Here is a 17,307-nt window from a genome sequence, read left to right on the forward strand (position 1 = left end):
GGAAGGAGGGAAGGGAGGGAGGGAAGGAGGGAAGGGAGGGAGGGAAGGAGGGAAAATATCTGTAAATTGCAAAGGACAATACTTGTAGTACCTATCTCACAACTTTTATGTGAGATTCAAGTGTGTATATTAAAGAACTTTGCAAACTTTTAAGCAAAACCAGTGTAAAAGTGTCATTTAATAATCACTCCCTTAATGAGTTTGATACTCGTCTCACAACTTTTCTCTCCTCCTCAATTCCTGCCATCATACTAGGAAACTTTAGGATAGACTGCCCCTCAAATAGCCTAACCACTCAGTTCTTCAGTCTACTCACTTACTATAAGCGACTACCCTATCCAACCCTAGTCTCACACAAAAATGGTCATACCCTTGATCTTGCCACAACTCACAAATATACAACCTCTATGTACAAGAATTCTGAAATCCCCTTTTCCACCATAACCTGTTGGCTTTTCACTTCTCCTTATGCCTTCCTTTACATAACTATTCTTCATCCATGCTGTCACCTCCAATTTCTTGAGCCCTCTATTCTCTCCCAGACCATTTCCCCTGCACTAGCTACTCTTTCTTCTTCTATCCATCTTGGCTCCTTGGTGAACCAATTCAGCCCTACACTGTCCTCTCTTGAATCCCTAACCCATTTATCACATAATTGATTACACCCAGACAGTCCTCAACATTGGAACACTCCCACCATGCACTGTGTTTGCTCCTGCCTATGTGCTGCTGATTGAAAGTGGAGAAAATCATTCAACCTTTCAAACTGGATCCGCTACATAACTTTAACTGAGCCTTCACTGCTGCTAGGTAATTCTGTTTGCCTTATAAACTCACTATCTCCACAATGACTTTTCTAAATCTTTTTATTACTTCTCAAATATCCTATGGCTCCCTTTATCCCCACTGTCTCAGCTGAGAACCTTGCCTCATATTTTTCAGGAAAAAAAAATTGAGACCATTCTGTCAACTCCCTCTTCTCCCTTCATTATCATCTCCTATCACTCAGGTGCCTTCTACCACTTTCTCCTCCTTCTTCATCTCTGCCTCACATGATAAAGGAACCTTAATCCTTACAAAGGCTGACCCCTCTGCTTGTTCAAATGATCTTATTTCATCTTGTCTCTTCCAATTGATTCCTCCTTCTGTCATCCCCACTCTATCATTTACCTAATCCTTCCATCCCGGATATTATCTTATCTCTTCTACCCTTTGTAGCTAAACTCCTCCAAAAGACTGTCTGCAATAGGTGCTTCCATTTTCTTTCCTCTCTCTTTTTATCTCCATACAATTGGGCTTCCAATCTTATTATTGTATCCAAACTGTTCTCACTAAAGTTACCAATCATCATAGTTACTAAATTTAATGGTCTTTTCTCAAACCTTGTTCTCCTTGACCTCTCTGCAGCCTTTGACACCACTAATTACTCTCTTCTCCTTGATACTCTCTTCTCTCTAGGTTTTTAGGACATTACTTTCTCCTAGTTCTCCTCTCACCTATCTGACTGTTCCTTCACTGTTCCTTCACTCTTTCCTTTACTGGATCCTCTTCCAGATCATCTCCTCTAACCACAGGTGCCTCTCTGGGTTTTAGCCGAGACCATCTTCTCCTCTCCCTCTATACTGCTTCATTTGATGATCTCATAAGCTTCCACACCTATCCTGCCTCAAACTCTCTGCTGATCTCCAAACTTGCATCTACAATTGCCTTTCAGATATCTCAAACTGGATGACTAGTAGATATCTTAAACTCAATATATCCAAAATGGAACTCATTATCTCTCCCCTTTACCCACAATCCTCCAGTCCCTCAGGCTTGCAAACCAGAAGTCATCCTGGATTTCTTAATTTCTCTCATCCCCCATATCCAGCCTATTGCCAAGGATTGATCTCACCCTTGCAACAGACACTGCCTCCACTCTATGATAGACTCTTATCAATTCATGCTCAGATTATTGCAACAGCCTGTTGCTGGGTCTTCCTGTCTTAAGTCTGTCCCATTCCACTCCATTCTCCATTAACCCATTAACTTGATTTTTAAAACACAAGTCACATAAAGACACAAGACATAAGATTATGTCACTGCTACTCTACCAAAAAAAATACCATTGGCTTCCTATTGCCTCCAAGATCTAATACAAGATGTTACATTTGGTATTCAAAGTCTTTCATACACATCTAGCCCCTTCCAACCTTTAAAGTCATCTTATACCTTATTCCCTGACACATACTCTTCAACCCAGTGACACTGGCCTCCTGGCTGTTTCAGGAACAGGACACTCCATCTCTCAACTCCTGGCATTTTCTCCAGGCATTTCTCTCATGCCTGAAACCCTCTTCCTCCTCCTCTTTCACTGCAGACCTCCCTGGTTTCCTTTAAGTCCCAACTAAAATGCCACCTTCTACAGGAAGCCTCCTCTAACCCCTCTTAATGCCAGGGCTTCCCTTTGTTAATTACTTCCTACTTATCCTTTATATAGCTTGCTTTGTATATATTTGTTTGAATGAGGTGTCCCTCATTAGATTGTAAGCTCCTTGAGGACAAGGACTGTATTTTGTCTCTTTTTGCATCCCCCATGCCTCGCCCAATGCCTGACCTATAGTAGGTACTTAATCAGTGTTTAGTAAGTGATTGATTGGTTAGGTTTGATTACTAGTCCTTAAATCACAGTATCTTAGAGAAAAAAAAATGTATCTTAGAGGTCATCTGCTCCAGCGGCATCAACACAAGTATAAAGAGAATCCTGTGGACTGCATATTGACTTAGAAAATCAAAACTTAACATCTATTTACATTATTGTTTGTTCATTTTGTTACATATTTCCCAATTACATTTTAATCTGGCAGTTTGACACTTCTGATAGTTCAAGACTTTGACTTTATACTTGAAGAAACTAAGGGCTAGAGAGACATTAAGGGCCAGAGAGGCATTAAGTGATTTGATCAAGGTCACTATAGGTAATAAGTGACAGAGTTGGCATGTGAACCCACCCAGCTTTCCAACAACAAATCCAGCATTTGTTCCACTGTATGACAATTCAAGGTCAGGGATCTCTTCACTACACAGTGTAACACTTTGCCTTTCAGCTTGTGATTCCTGCCCACTGAATTCAGACCACACTTCGCACTGGTAAAACTTTTGGAGTAATAAGCTGGTCACCTACTCTATGAAGATCAGGAAAGTGATTCCTAGAAATGTATTAATTACATGGAAGTTATAAATAAGGAAATATTACATAGTAGGTAGAGTACTGGGGTTGAAGACAGGAAGATATAAACTTTTTTTTTTCACAATTGGAGTTAGGTTTTAATAATAAAGAAATAACAAGAAAACAAGACTTGAGAAAAGAGAACTAAAATTTAGGGGAAAAAATACTGTGCAAATCTCTTCACTCCTACAAAAAAATATCTCCAAGAATCCTTATGGTATAGTGTCTTGAAATAACTAGTTCATCTATATAGACAAATTCTCTTGACATGGTTTGTTGTTTTAACAAAAAATACAAGTGAACATATATCACAAGTTACATGAAACTTTATACATAATGACATTCTTTCTCATAGTAACAAACACTGATGTAGACTTGAATTTAAAAAATGGATTATCTATAATCCTTTAAAGTATAATTTGTTTAAACGTTGGAGCAATCATAAAATAAAGGATCTTTTTAATTTGAAATTTACAAAATCCATAACATTAAGAATATGTAATATGTACTTATGCTTTGTTTTTCAAAGACTGTCATTTCTTATAGATGTTAAGTTTATTTGTGTTGTAAGAAATCCTCCTTGTTTTCAAGTTATTTAATGTAAAATGTTAGCAGTGTTCTCTACCTGATAGATCTCATTAATACTCTCTCTTGTCCCTTTTCCAAAAGATTCTAATTAGAAAGTGGCAATTTTGGGTCTAGAGGGGCTGTTTAAACAATCCCAAATTTTAGGAAATATCTCTGTTAAAATTCACAGAATACATCCACCATTTTTAAGGGACAATCAAAAGCTTAGATTGTCTTCTAAACCCAACCATGTGCTGTGCTTTGGGGCCAAGTACTCTTATGAAAACAGTGGAAATGAAACTGAATCAACAAAAATGGAAGGTATGTCTAGGAGACTAGAAAGTAGTTTGGGAGAGACAAAATATTCACCTAACATTTGTTTTCTGTTGCTCTCTTTACAGGGGAAGGAGGCATCACAACACAAAGTGCATTTGCTACCATGATCTGAATATTGTCACTATTGGCCTGCTTTTCTGATTCAATTGGTAGAACTATTGACAACTCTAAAAGATGGGGGGAGGATATCGAAGTTGCCATTCACACTCAGACTCCTTGCTGCATCATTTGCCTCTTGAAAAGACTCTCTCCGGTGGACATGTACCCAATTCTGCCCTAATGACTTATTAGTCATTCAACGTGGAAGTGCGGGAGTGCAAAGGGATGTGTCAAAAGGAAAAACATTAAATGTGGCAACTTCAGCAGATCCTGGAGCACTGTGATCACAGGTTTCCCCTTTCTTCAAAGTACCATTCTGAAAATTTTGAATGGAGCTAATTAGGGAGAGTCGGCTGGTACAGTTCAAAGACAGGCAGAAGGATTGAAGGTATTGGTGCTTCCATGCGCGGGGCAGTGGGGGGTGGGGCGGTGAGGGAATCGAGGGAAGGGAGGGAAATGGCCCTGGGGGAAGGCGGAGAGGTAGGAGGAACCCTTGGTGGTAGGGGAAGTACAGGTGGGGGCGGTTACATTCCTGCTGCAAAGGGTAGAGTTGGAGATGATGGGGATATCATTTGGGAACTTGCCCTAGATCCTGATGAACTGAGTTGCTGCACTCGGTCTAGTGTTGTCATTGTTTTCAAATGCAGAGCATTTTGATTTCTTACGGGCTAAAATCTTTCTTTTTCTCTCCTCTCCCCCAGAGCCATAGCTCTTCAGTTTCGGCTCTTCAGTTAGCTCTTTCTCTCTTCATTCTTTGGAGATTCTCAACGCCTCTTTTAACTTTGTGAGGATCTTAAACTAGGACTTCTCCAAATTGCTTAATAAAACATCACTGAATAATGGCATCTGTAAGAGGCGGGAGACCGAAAGCATACTGTTCTTACAGGCTTCCTGAGACAGCAAGACTTGTAGCACCTCCACCAGAGTTTCGTATGGTGCTGGAGGGAACGGATCCACTGGTGCTGAGTCAGGGGGCCGGCTGTTAAGTCATTTCATTGAGTAAGTGTCCGAAGCAGCGGGCATCCACATTTTCTAATGTATTAATTTTCCTAAGAAGTTCTCGAGATCTAGTAACTGGAACGTGTCTCCATCCAGCATCACATTGAAAGAATGAAGATGCCCATAGGGAAACTCCTTTTCATGGAGAAACTTTAATGACTAATATTTGTCATTCAAATGTTTTTATTTGCTGGAGTTCAAGACCCTGGATCTTCTTAGGGTTGCAATATTTCTTCAGGAACGGAATGAGTCTTTTGGCTTTGCCCTGTAGATGAGGTCTTTTAGTGTTCCTTTTTCATAAAATATGTTGCTCAGTCATTTTTCTGTCATGTCTTACTCTTCATGACACCATTGAGGGTTTTCTTGGCAAAGGTCCTGGAGTGATTTGCTATTTCCTTTTCCTGCTCATTCTACAGATGAGGAAACTGAAGTAAACAGGGTTAAGTGCCTTGCCCGGAGTCACTCATTAAACATCCTAATGACCAAAGCGGAGGACTCACTGGCTCTGGCAAAGGTGACTCCGTAGATGTAAAGATGAAAACAAGAAAGAAGGTGTTTGGTTATCTATTGAAAATGTTTATCCAATAGGTACTTATCAGGTACAAAGTCAGACCAGCTTACTCCGAGCTGACTTTCTTCATGGCTCTTACTCTTCATTAAGAAATACCTCTTCCGTATCCTCCAACCTATAACTTTCAGTGGTTCCATCACCTCCCACTTTGGTTCCCATCGAAAGAACATTGAAACCTGCTGCAATTTCGAATAATTTTCAGAATAGTTGTCGGGACCTTAAGATTTCTTAACCAGTTCACAATTAGACAGCATATATTGTGTGCTGATTACATTGAAGTACTTCTGAAGTTCTTTAGAGGAAGACGTAGACTTAGACCTGGAATCTACAAACTGCTCTTGAGCAAGATAAAAATCACTGTTATCTTCTCACAATCAGTAATCTGCTATGGAAATTCCTCTTTGCATACGAATGATGTATTCCGTGTGCCAGTGAAGACTCTGGCTCCCTTCGATCTTGGTGCTCAGCTGCGCGGTGTGATTCAGCAGCACCTTGCCTCTGACCGCTTCTTCTTGAGCACCTTTGCCGCCCTACTCCTCCTCTGCCGGCAAGCCTCTGCCCACCCCGACCCAAAAAATGTAAATTGATAACCCACCTTTGAAACATTGACTGTTTGAAACCGTAAACAAGTCATTTAACCCTATATGCCTCAAGAAACTTCCTTAGACTTAACTAAGTCATGGATGAGTTTTGATCTGTATTGATGGAGAGAATTCCCACACCAAGATACATTGTACCCGATGTTTTCACAATTATATAACTTCCAGTACAGATTCTCTCTATATTTACTTGGTCCAATCTGGCTGCTTTTCTCATCATTGCTTTCTTCGGCGCCATTCCTCCCTCCTTCATAAGCAGCCCAGGGATTGTGATTTTAGGGTCCAAATTGGGGAGTTATACTATCCTTGGTGGAGAACATTTTTCGAACTTTTTTTTTTTTTTGCAAATGTGTTCCATTTCTTCTTCTTTTTATAGTCCTTTTTTCCATCTTCATCTTTGAATACTCTTCAGATTACTTTGCCAAGTTGGGTAGCTTGCCAAGCTTCCTTTAAATTTGTTTTGCCCTCCACTGCTTCTCTCAGCTTTATGAAGTGGTAGTGCTCATCAATGTCCATCATACTTCTTCAAAAGATTTTACAGATAAGTTTATAATCTACCCTTGAGTTGACTTCAGCAGTCATCTCTTCTATTTGGCAAGTAATTAATTTTTTTTTTGATCAGGCAATGAGGTTAAGTGACTTGCCTAGGGTCACACAACTAATAAGTGTTACATGTCTGAGACCAGATTTGAACTCAGGTCCTCCTGAATCTAGGGGTGGTGCTCTATCCACTGCACCACCTAGCTTCCCCATTAAAATGCTTTTTGACTAAGGTGTTTTTTTGGACTGTTTTTTGGTCCAAATGTTGTGGCAAATAATTTTCACTGTTTAAACTTCTGAATGAAATTATTATAGTTGGTGTTGATGTCTTTTCTTGAATCTGAAGTGTCCATTTCTCAGTTTTTAAAAGTTTCAATAATTTGTTTAAACACTTCAGGGTTAAAACATTTTAATTTCAGATCATATGTTTTTATAATTATTTTTATTCTTGCGTTTTTTGGGGGGGAGGGTCTTACAAAATTTTATCTTAGTTGACTGTACACAGACATTTGAAGCAGTGATAATACTCACAAATTCATTCTTTTCCTGTCTGTTAAAATGTAGTAAATATCTTTCTTTGTGGTATAACTTGATAGTCACCAAGTCCAGTGCCCAATGCTTTCTAATTCTTTTTTTTTTTTAAGAAAATTTTCATGACCTAGAAGCATGAGGCTTTTGTATAATCAGTAGTTCTTTGGCCTTTCATTTTTTTTTCTCTTAAACCATATTTTCCAATATATTTCCATCCATCTTCATTTTTTTCCACCTTTGCACTGAAGTCACCATGTATGAGAGTTTATGATGGGAATAATCATATATCTAGGTAAGAACAATTCAAATATTGTAATGGGCAAGACATAACATCAATCTACAGAATTCTAGGATTAGTCTGATAATTGCTTTATTTTTAGCAAACACACACACACAGACTATATCTCATTGTTACATAGTACCATTATTCTTAGACACATTTAACATGTTATTTTAGCATTTTACTTTAAAAAAAAAATCTCCTGGAAACAATAACACCCTTGAAGTGCTTCATAAGATCCTATACTGTAAATGGTGTGATCTATAGTTATTTCCATCTAAATTTAAAATTTCTTCCTATAAAAAGCTAAATCTTCATTTCATAAGGTTGCATCAATAGAATAGGTACTTTTGTTTCTTTTTTGAGTCATCCATACACAAGCTGTTAAAAATATGTTATAATTTTGTGGTAAGAACGAGTTTGTTTTTATTTTACATAGTGTAGGCAAATGAAATATTCTAAAACCACTTATTTAAAAGACTGATCTAGTATCTAGGTGACTCTCCCCTCCACAGGCAACCTGCAGCATATAGATGAGTCAGGTTTTTATTCAACTCTTGAAAGCCTCTAGGAACATGTGACATAAAAGTAAAATCTGATTGGGACTTCTTTAGACATAAACTCTTAACTGATGACATGAAATAAAGTCCTGAAATATGCCACAGTAACTAAATGGCCTTGTTGATAGACTTGTTAATGCGAGAGTTACCAGTTGTGCCCTTCTTAGTAAAACAGTGACTAGCCTGGCCCCCACTGTCTGAAAGCTAGGTACGTTAACTTTCCTGTAGGGTTCTCTAGTACTCTTAAAGGGGGTTGTGAGTGTCCAGTCTCTCTCCCACTGGCTTAATCCTCCACCAATGGTATTCTCCCAAGTTTCAAAGTCCCTTGAACCCTATTTCCATTTGCCACTTAACCAGTTTAGCTTTTACAAAGAAATGTTTATTTCAAAAGTATACCTAGAACAAATATGAACAATTTCCACTCAACACCAAAAAGGCATAATCACCCCTATATCCCCTCAGTCTCTGGGGAGGGGGAATGAATTAAGATCACAGTTTAACTCAGTTCCTAAACATCATATCCTAACAAGTTCTAAATTCAAAGACCTCTTTGGCTTACATTCTAACACCATGGATTCCCTAGTGGGGATTCAATTGACCTGAAATCTTCATTCCACAAGGTCAGTATAGCTAGAACTCCAGTATCCAGGGACTCCACCATCCACGCCTAGAATTGAAAAGGATAAACAAAAACAGATGAAAACTCCAAGCCTGATTTTTGGTATCAGAGAACTAAAGGAACAGGGTAGTATTAGCCCTTCCCCAACCCAGCTCACTTCATGGTACCCACAGGGCCTATCCCAGTCAGGTAATTTTAAAGACGAAGATTGTTCCAGTTACTAAGTCAATGAAAAAAGGCTGCTCCCACCCAGCTGGTAGGGGAATGCAAAATATCTTCTCTCAGAAGCAGATGCCTAGCTACTCCCAACTAAGAACACTGGGACTGGAGTTAGGATGATATGAGCTCAATCCAACCTCACACACTAATAAACTGTACAACCCTCGGTAAATCAGTTAACCTCTATTTGACTCAGTTTCCTTAAATGCAAAATGGGGATAATAATAGCACCTTCAAGTCCCAGCCAAAATCCCACCTTAGACAGGAAGCTTTGACTGATCCCTCTTAATTTTGGTGCCTTCTTTCTGTGATTATCTCCAATTTATCATTGTACAGAGTTGTTTGCCTGTTAGATTCTGGGCTTCTTGAGAGCAGAGACTATTTTTTGCTTTTATTTGTATCTACAGAGTTTAGCTCAGGACCTGGTACATACAGGCACTTAATAAATGTTTATTGACTGATTGACTTAATCTCTCTAAGGCTCAGCTTCCACTTCTAAAAAATGGGTAAAATAATACCTCTAGCATCTACTTCAAAGTGCTATTATTAGGATCAAATAGGATTATGTATGAAAAGTGTCTTGTAAACAGTAAAAACCTTAAAACTTAAAACAATACTAAAATTTCCCCTTGCCCTCCCCAAGGTAACTCCCTAAAATTATCATTTGCAAAACTGATGACCACTTGCATTTGTAAAGTCCCCAGACCATATATTTTCCAAAAGTGCTGTATTTGAAAATTGGATGTTGTATCTTAAATTCCAGAGTGCAAGTGTTTCGTCTCACTGCTTGGTGCTAAATATAAATAATCTTTTAAAAACTTAGAGATTATAATATAAAATTTAAAAAAATAAATTGAATTATTCAGTTTCTCATAATCTTTGTAAAATTATGATGCATGAAACATAAAATAAAATTTTCTTGCTTTCCAGTCTTTAAATTCAAGAAAATGTTTTCATTGCTTAATGTAAAACAAGACAAGAAATTCAACATGTCGTTATTCAGACTCATGATTGTTCTTTAACATAACCAATTCTTTCTCATAATCTCTCTGTTTCTGTTCAATTCATCATCAATATCTCATGCACACAACTTGAAACCTAATTTCAACCTTGATTCTTTCCTGCCAACCCTGCAAGTTACCAAATATTGCTATTCTGCCTCCACAAATCAAAATGCAGTGGAAAGCATCAAAGACCAATAATTTCTTGTTCTTGTATCATTTCTGCCAAGTGACTTGCTTGGTGATTTGGGGTATGTGACCTGTCTGCCATAGCTTTTTCATCTATAAAATGAGAGAGCTAGAAAACATGATCTCTAAGCACCCAGTCAGTTCCAGAGATCTGTGACTGTGTGATCTATTCCTTCCCTACCATTCCCACTGTCACCAATCTAGTCCAAGTCCTCATTGTCCTTCACCTAGATACCTCTTCCCTAGATATTCCTGCTCCTCACTAACATTTAGAATCATGGAATGTAGAACTTGAAGAGATCTTTAAAATTGTCTAATCATGCCCCTTAATCTTATAACACAAGAAACTGAGAATCAGAGAAGTTGAATGACTTTGACAAGTTCATGCAGATAGTTAGTGGCAGAGTCAAAGGTTGTTGTTTCCCCATCCAGTACTCTTTTCCTCATCCCTTATAGTTTGGACATACATAATACAGGTTTTAAGCCACAGTAACATGCCAAGAAAACAGTGGTTGTTAAAGAAAACTGCCCTGATATCTTAGATCCAGAAGGTAAAGTAGAAATTGAAAGAATCCACCTATCACCTCCTGAAAGAGATCCCAAAATGAAAACTCCCAGGAATATTAAAACTAAATTCCAGAGCTCCCAGATCAAATAAAAAATGTTTCAAGCAGCCAGAAAGAAACCCTTCAAATAACTTGGTGCCACAGTCAGAATCACACAAGATTTAGCAGTTTCCAAGTTAAAGAAGAGGAGGGCTTGGAACATGATATTCCAGAAGGCAACGGAGCTAGGATTACATTCAAAAATCACCTATCCAGGAAAACTGAGTATAATCCTTTGAAAGGAAATGGATATTTAATGAAATAGAGGACTTTCAAGTATTCCTGATGAAAAAAAAAAAGCTGAATAGAAAATTTGACATTCAGACAGAAGACTGAAGAGAAACTCAAAAAGGTAAACATGAAAGAGGAATTATAAGGGACTCAACAAGGTAAACTATGTATATTTCTAAATGGAAAGCTGATACATGTAGCTCCTAAGAATTTTTCCAGCCCAAAGGGCTATAAAACTGTGCATACCCTTTGACCCAGCAATACCATTTCTAGGTGTGTATCCCAAAGAGATCATAAAAATGGGAAAAGGATACATATGTACAAAAATATTTGTAGCACCTTTTTTTTGTGGTGGCCAAGAATTGGACATTGAAGGGATGCTTATCAATAGGGGAATGGCTGAACAAGTTATGGTATATGAATGTAATATAATACTATTGTGCTATAAGAAATGATGAGCAGACAGACTTCAGAAAAACCTGGAAAGGCTTATATGAACTGATGCTGAGTGAAGTGAGCAGAACCAGGAGAACATTGTACACAGTAACAGCCACATTGTGTGATGACTAATTTTGATATACTTGGCTCTTCTCGGCAATGCAAGGATCTAAGACAACTACAAAATACTCATGATGGAAAATTCTGTCCACATCTACAGAAAGAACTGTGAAGTTTGAATGCATATTGAAGCATACTATATGTGCTCTCTCTCTCTCTCTCTCTCTCTCTCTCTCTCATTTTGTTTTGTTTCTTCTTTCTCGTGGTTCCTCCCATTGGTTCTAATTCTTCTTTACAACATGACTAATGTGAAAAATACATTTAATATGAATGTATAAGTAGAGCCTATATCAGATTGCATGCTGTCTCGGGGAGTGGGGAGGAGAGGGAGGTATAGAGAAAATTTAAAACTCACTAACCCTGCTTTTAGCCTAGCTTCCACAGCTATCATCCAGGTAATCAATTTTAGTTGCTGCTAGAATGTGCAGGGGGTAGAGTATTAGAACATAGTCAGAAAGACCTGAGTTCAAATCCTGCATTAAACACAACAGTGATATGACCCTGGGTCTTTTAAACTCTCTAAGCCTCAGATTCCTCATCTGTAAAATGGTGATAATAATATCTACATTACAGGGTTATTATGAGGATAAAATGAGATAACATATAAAGCCTTTTCAGATCTTAAAGGGCTATATAAATGCTAGCTATTATCATTATCATTAACAACAACAACAATAATAACAAATGACCTTGCAATTCCTCTGCAGGTGCTGTACCCCTTGCTTCCTCAGCAGCCAGAGCCACTGAAGACACAAAATGTTCATCCTCCCTATCAAAATCCTGGGTACTCTAAAATGGTTTAACATATTAAATGGATGTGGATTTATCAGTGGAAATAACATTAAAGAGAACATATTGTCATTTCCTTCCCTCCAACACCATAAGGATCATGGAATATTTCTTTGTGACTTGCCTGTGAAATCCATGAAGGCATAACTTCCCTGAGAATGAGGACCATTTTGCTTTTCTATTTGCCTGTCCAGTTTTTAGTCCATGCTATGTGTAGTAAGCTCTTAAAAAATGCTTTTTCATTCATTCATTAAAACTGCATAGCCTGTCATTTAAAATTCCCTAAAATTTGGCCCCTGCATTCACTTTCTGTTTTATTTTACACTATTTCTTTTTAGGCTCTTTATATTTTAGAGTAACTAGCCTACCTGCTAGTCTCCATCTTGGTATTCCATCTCTAAGTGCCTTTGCATAGATTGTCCTCAATGTCCAGGATGCCCTCTATCTTCACCACCATCTATTAGTATACTGAGCTTCCTTCAAGGCTTTTCTCAAGTGCCATTTCCTAAGCAGATCTTTTCCTGACCATCACCCCTCCCCAGCTATTAGGGCCTTCTCTTCTTCTTCAAGTTTTCTTGCATGTATTTATCCACTTACATATTGCATTCCCTAGGAGAATATAAGGATTTGAAAGGCAAGGATGGTTTTTGTTTTTGTCTTTGTATCTCTAGTATTCAGCACAAGGACTTAGCTACAATAGGCCCTTAACAAAATCTTTATTGATTTTTTTTCTTTTTTTCTTTTCTTACTGAATTTTTTTTAATTGAGCAGAGGAGTGACATAACCAAATCTAAACCTAAGGAAAATTGTTCTGACAGCAGCATAAAGATGAATTAGAGTCCTGAGTGAGTAGAAGTAGGGAGAACACATAGGGGCTATTGAAGTTGTCTAGGGAAATGGCAATAAAAGTCTAAAATGAGAAAGTGGCTGTAAGAATGGATATCAACAAAAGAAAGACATTGCAAAGATGAATTTGGCAAGACATAACTGATTGGATATAAATGAGCAAAAGGAGTCAAAGATAACAACAAGGCTATAAAAATGAGAAAGTAGGTACAAGATGATTTCACAAATAAAAATGAAGTCAGAAGGAATAATAGGTTTGAAGTAAAATAAAACAATGAGTTCAGCTTCGGACATGTTGGGTTGCAAGTGCCTATGGTACATTCAAATAAAAATGCTGACCAGGACAAATATGTCTGAGATACGGGGGGGAGGGGGTGTCAGGATTATGGATGTATACTTGGCTTTATGCATAGAGGTGATACTTAAAGTCATTGGAGTAAAAAAGAAGAGAGTACATAGAGCAAGAATTCTTCACATTTTTGTGTTATGGATCTTTTTGGCAGTGTGAAGCCTACAGACCCCTTCTCAGAATGGTTTTAAATAACAGAAGAAAATGATAAATTTCAATTGGAAGTAATGAAAATAAAGATGCAAGTTTTTTGTTTGTTAGTTTGTTTTTCCCCATCCAGGTTCACAGACTCACTGAAATCTATCCATGAACCTCTTGATAATCTGTGGATTTCAGCTTAAGAACCTATGATACAGAGAAAAGAAGAGAGTTCTGAATTAATGTTATTTTAATGTGACAAGTAGTATGAACTAAGTGTACATTTCAGGATGCTGCCAGACCTATTTTCATCCATACCTTGATTTTTTCCATGGTTTTCTTAACTTATTGAGAAACACTAATTTGGCAAATTAATAATTAACCAGGAGTAAAAGCAGCGACTTGCTTGAGCTCTCCCCCAAACCCTTCCAAATACCTGTAAAAAGTGGCTCTTAAAATAATTAACCAGCAAGGTAATATTAGGTAAATAGGTAGATAGATAGATAGAGAGAGAGATAGATAGATAGATAGATAGACAGACAGACAGATAGATAGATAGACAGATAGATGATAGATATAGATTTATCTAGATAGATAATATTCATATATGTATAAGCCACCAGAGGGTGCTCTAACTATACACAATAAAGTTACTTCATTACCTCTACCATTGGTCAAAGCTTTCTCTCAGCTAAGTACCAGGGGTGTCTGGTTCTGTATAGATTTCAATAGATACTATCCGAAAGATATTCCAAAATTACTAAAACTAGCAATAGGAAAATTTCTCATCTCCACTCTCCAGACTCTCATTTTGAGAGTATCTCCTTCTGATTCATGACTAAACAACTTAGTTCATAGAACTTGGACAATTTGCTTTTTAATGACCATATGATTTACTGATACACAATATACTTAACAAGCTTTATATTTATAACCATAGCATTGCTGAAGATTGCAATTTAAAAATTTTTTAAAAGCAAACTGCACTGAAATAGCTTTGCCCAAAGGAATATCCTCCTCAGAAGTTCTTTCCATTTGACAGATAAGGGGGAGGAGAATAAGGGAAAGAGTTGTGTTTTTATTTTGGGGCAGTAAAGTTGAGAGAACTCCATAATATATGTACAGTGATTATGTGGGGGAGAAAAACAGGAGGAAAATATAAGTTTTGGGCACCCTCTGTTCAGTATTACATAAAGGGGTGGGGTCATAGCAACTGCCAAGCTGCTTCAATCTGCTCTAGGCCCCTGGGTAACTGCCACAATTCTCAAAGATTTGTCCCCATTCCTACTTCACTGTGTTTGGCTGTGATGGCAGCTTAGTTGAGGGCCACCTCAACCTTGGAATCTAAGTAAGCCTCTCTACTCTTGGCCACCTAGAAAATCCAGCATAGAGTTTGAGGCAAGGGTGTCTAACTGCTCTGCCCCAGACGAATAGAAATAATGAAGTAGAATTTTGCCATGGACATTTAGCTACATTAATTACTTGAAAGGAATGAAACAGCAGATTTAACTTCTTCTGGCTAAAGCCAGTGAAACTATGCAGGGGGTAAGGTACAATTTGCATGTAACAAATCCTGATTTGTCAAATGACTTCATGCCAATTTTGAACTTCAACTCTGTGTGTATGTGTGTGTGTGTACATGGAGTGGGGGAGTCAAAGCAAGGTTGGGAACAGGAACTTAGAGAGGACGTAAGTATTTCTAGAGAATTCTCTATTCTGTTTTCAATTTATGGGGAACTTTGGTACAACATATATCCCCTTTTTATACTTTGCTTGATATTAATTATCAGAGAGTTATTAAAGTTAACTTCCTTGTTGTATCGTTTAAGCCATCTTGTAAGATTCTTTTTTTTTTAAGGCAATTGGGGTTAAGTGACTTGCCCAGGGTCACACAGCTAGTAAGTGCCAAATGTTTGGTCTGAGGCTGAATTTGAACTCAGGACCTCCTGACTTCAGGGCCAGTGCTCTATCCACTGCGCCACCTAGCTGCCCCATCTTGTAAGATGGTGATATGCCTGGGAGCACATTGTTGGGGGAGAATCTTTAATAAAGGCAGTATTTTTCTCTCCTGAATTAAAAGCTTTTTTATAGTCAAAAATCAAGTACAGTGGAATTTTATGTTCTACATACATTTCAGACAATTGTATGTGGTTTGCTATAGAATATCATTTGCAAAAGTCTCCCTATTTGCTCCTCAAACCTTCACCAAAGATACCCTTGATGTATAAGTAACTTATTTTGTGAATGATTTTTCAGAAGAAAGTAAGCATAAAGGTCAGTAGTTATTTCTATTACTTATTGACCCCTCTCTTTTTAAATAATGAGGTCTATGATTTTTTCAAAACATTTGACATCCTTACCACTTCCAAGTGCCTTGAGAATTGATTTCCCACAATTGTGTATCTTCTAGAATACGCCTGCACAACCTGCAGCCCCACACCAAAGGATTTCAGTCAACCTGCAAAAAATATAGAGGATGTTTTCCTCTACATTTTTCGTAGGTTGCCCAACATCCTTTGGTGTGCAGGTCGTTTTTAGAATATACTTCCTTTGGATATACTTTGCCTAATTAAGGAATCTAAATAACTCGCAATACGGATCCCCAGACTTGAATTCAGAAAGATAGAAAGATTTGAGTATAAATTATGTCTAAGACTCTTACTAGCTGTATGACCCTGGGCATGTTATTTAACACCTTCTAGCCTCAATTTCCTCATCTGAAAAAATGAGGATAATAATAATAGTACCTTTTTCACAGGATAATAATAATAGCACCTTTCTTGCATATTTGAGAATCAAATGAAGTAACACATAAGGAAAGTGTTTTGTGCATATACATGCAAATGCTTTTAATTATTATCAATCCAGCTATTTTTTCTAATTTGTTTTCTCTAGTGCCTTATCTATTCTAACACCAAAGTGTTAGTAGCTCTACAAGAAAGATAGGAAGAATATATTGCTGAAACTAAGTACACACAGAAAGAAAAAAAAAGTTGCGAGGGAGGCAACACAACTTTTCAAGATACTTTAACAGGAGCCAGACTGACATTGACCTTTGTCCTATCTATGCAGAGTACTGATTCAATCCAACATCCATTTATGTTAGATTGTGCAGAGCATTGCATTAGTGCCAGAGATAAAAAGAGAGAAAATGTCATATCCCCTGTCTTCAAGAATGTTATACTCTAATAACACTTCCTCCCTCACTCCATCAGGTACACCTGGAGGGCTTCAGGCAAAGTAAGAGCCAAGGAAGACTGACCTCTAACATTTCTGATGGTTCTCTCTTTCCCTTATCTACCCATAACTAGACACTAGTTGCTGCCATTTTCCCAAATCCCTATCCCTCACTGCATTCCATCACTTAGATCTACTCTCCTATTCCAGTGATCACTCCTCTCCAGGGTCCCTAACTTCCAGGCCAGATGACTCATGCATTGTGATGAATTCTGGTCATTGCCTTCTGCCCTGCT

General features: G+C 37.8%; 1 pseudogene; it reads right to left on the reverse strand.

Moving 5' to 3' along the window:
- Positions 1–4,406: 4,406 nt before the first annotated feature.
- LOC114045637 lies at positions 4,407–6,271 on the reverse strand (annotated as a pseudogene).
- Positions 6,272–17,307: the final 11,036 nt, after the last annotated feature.

This window comes from Vombatus ursinus, unplaced genomic scaffold, assembly GCF_900497805.2.
Source record: "Vombatus ursinus unplaced genomic scaffold, bare-nosed wombat genome assembly UNPS02014779.1, whole genome shotgun sequence".
In the NCBI taxonomy this organism is placed as follows: Eukaryota; Metazoa; Chordata; class Mammalia; order Diprotodontia; family Vombatidae; genus Vombatus; species Vombatus ursinus.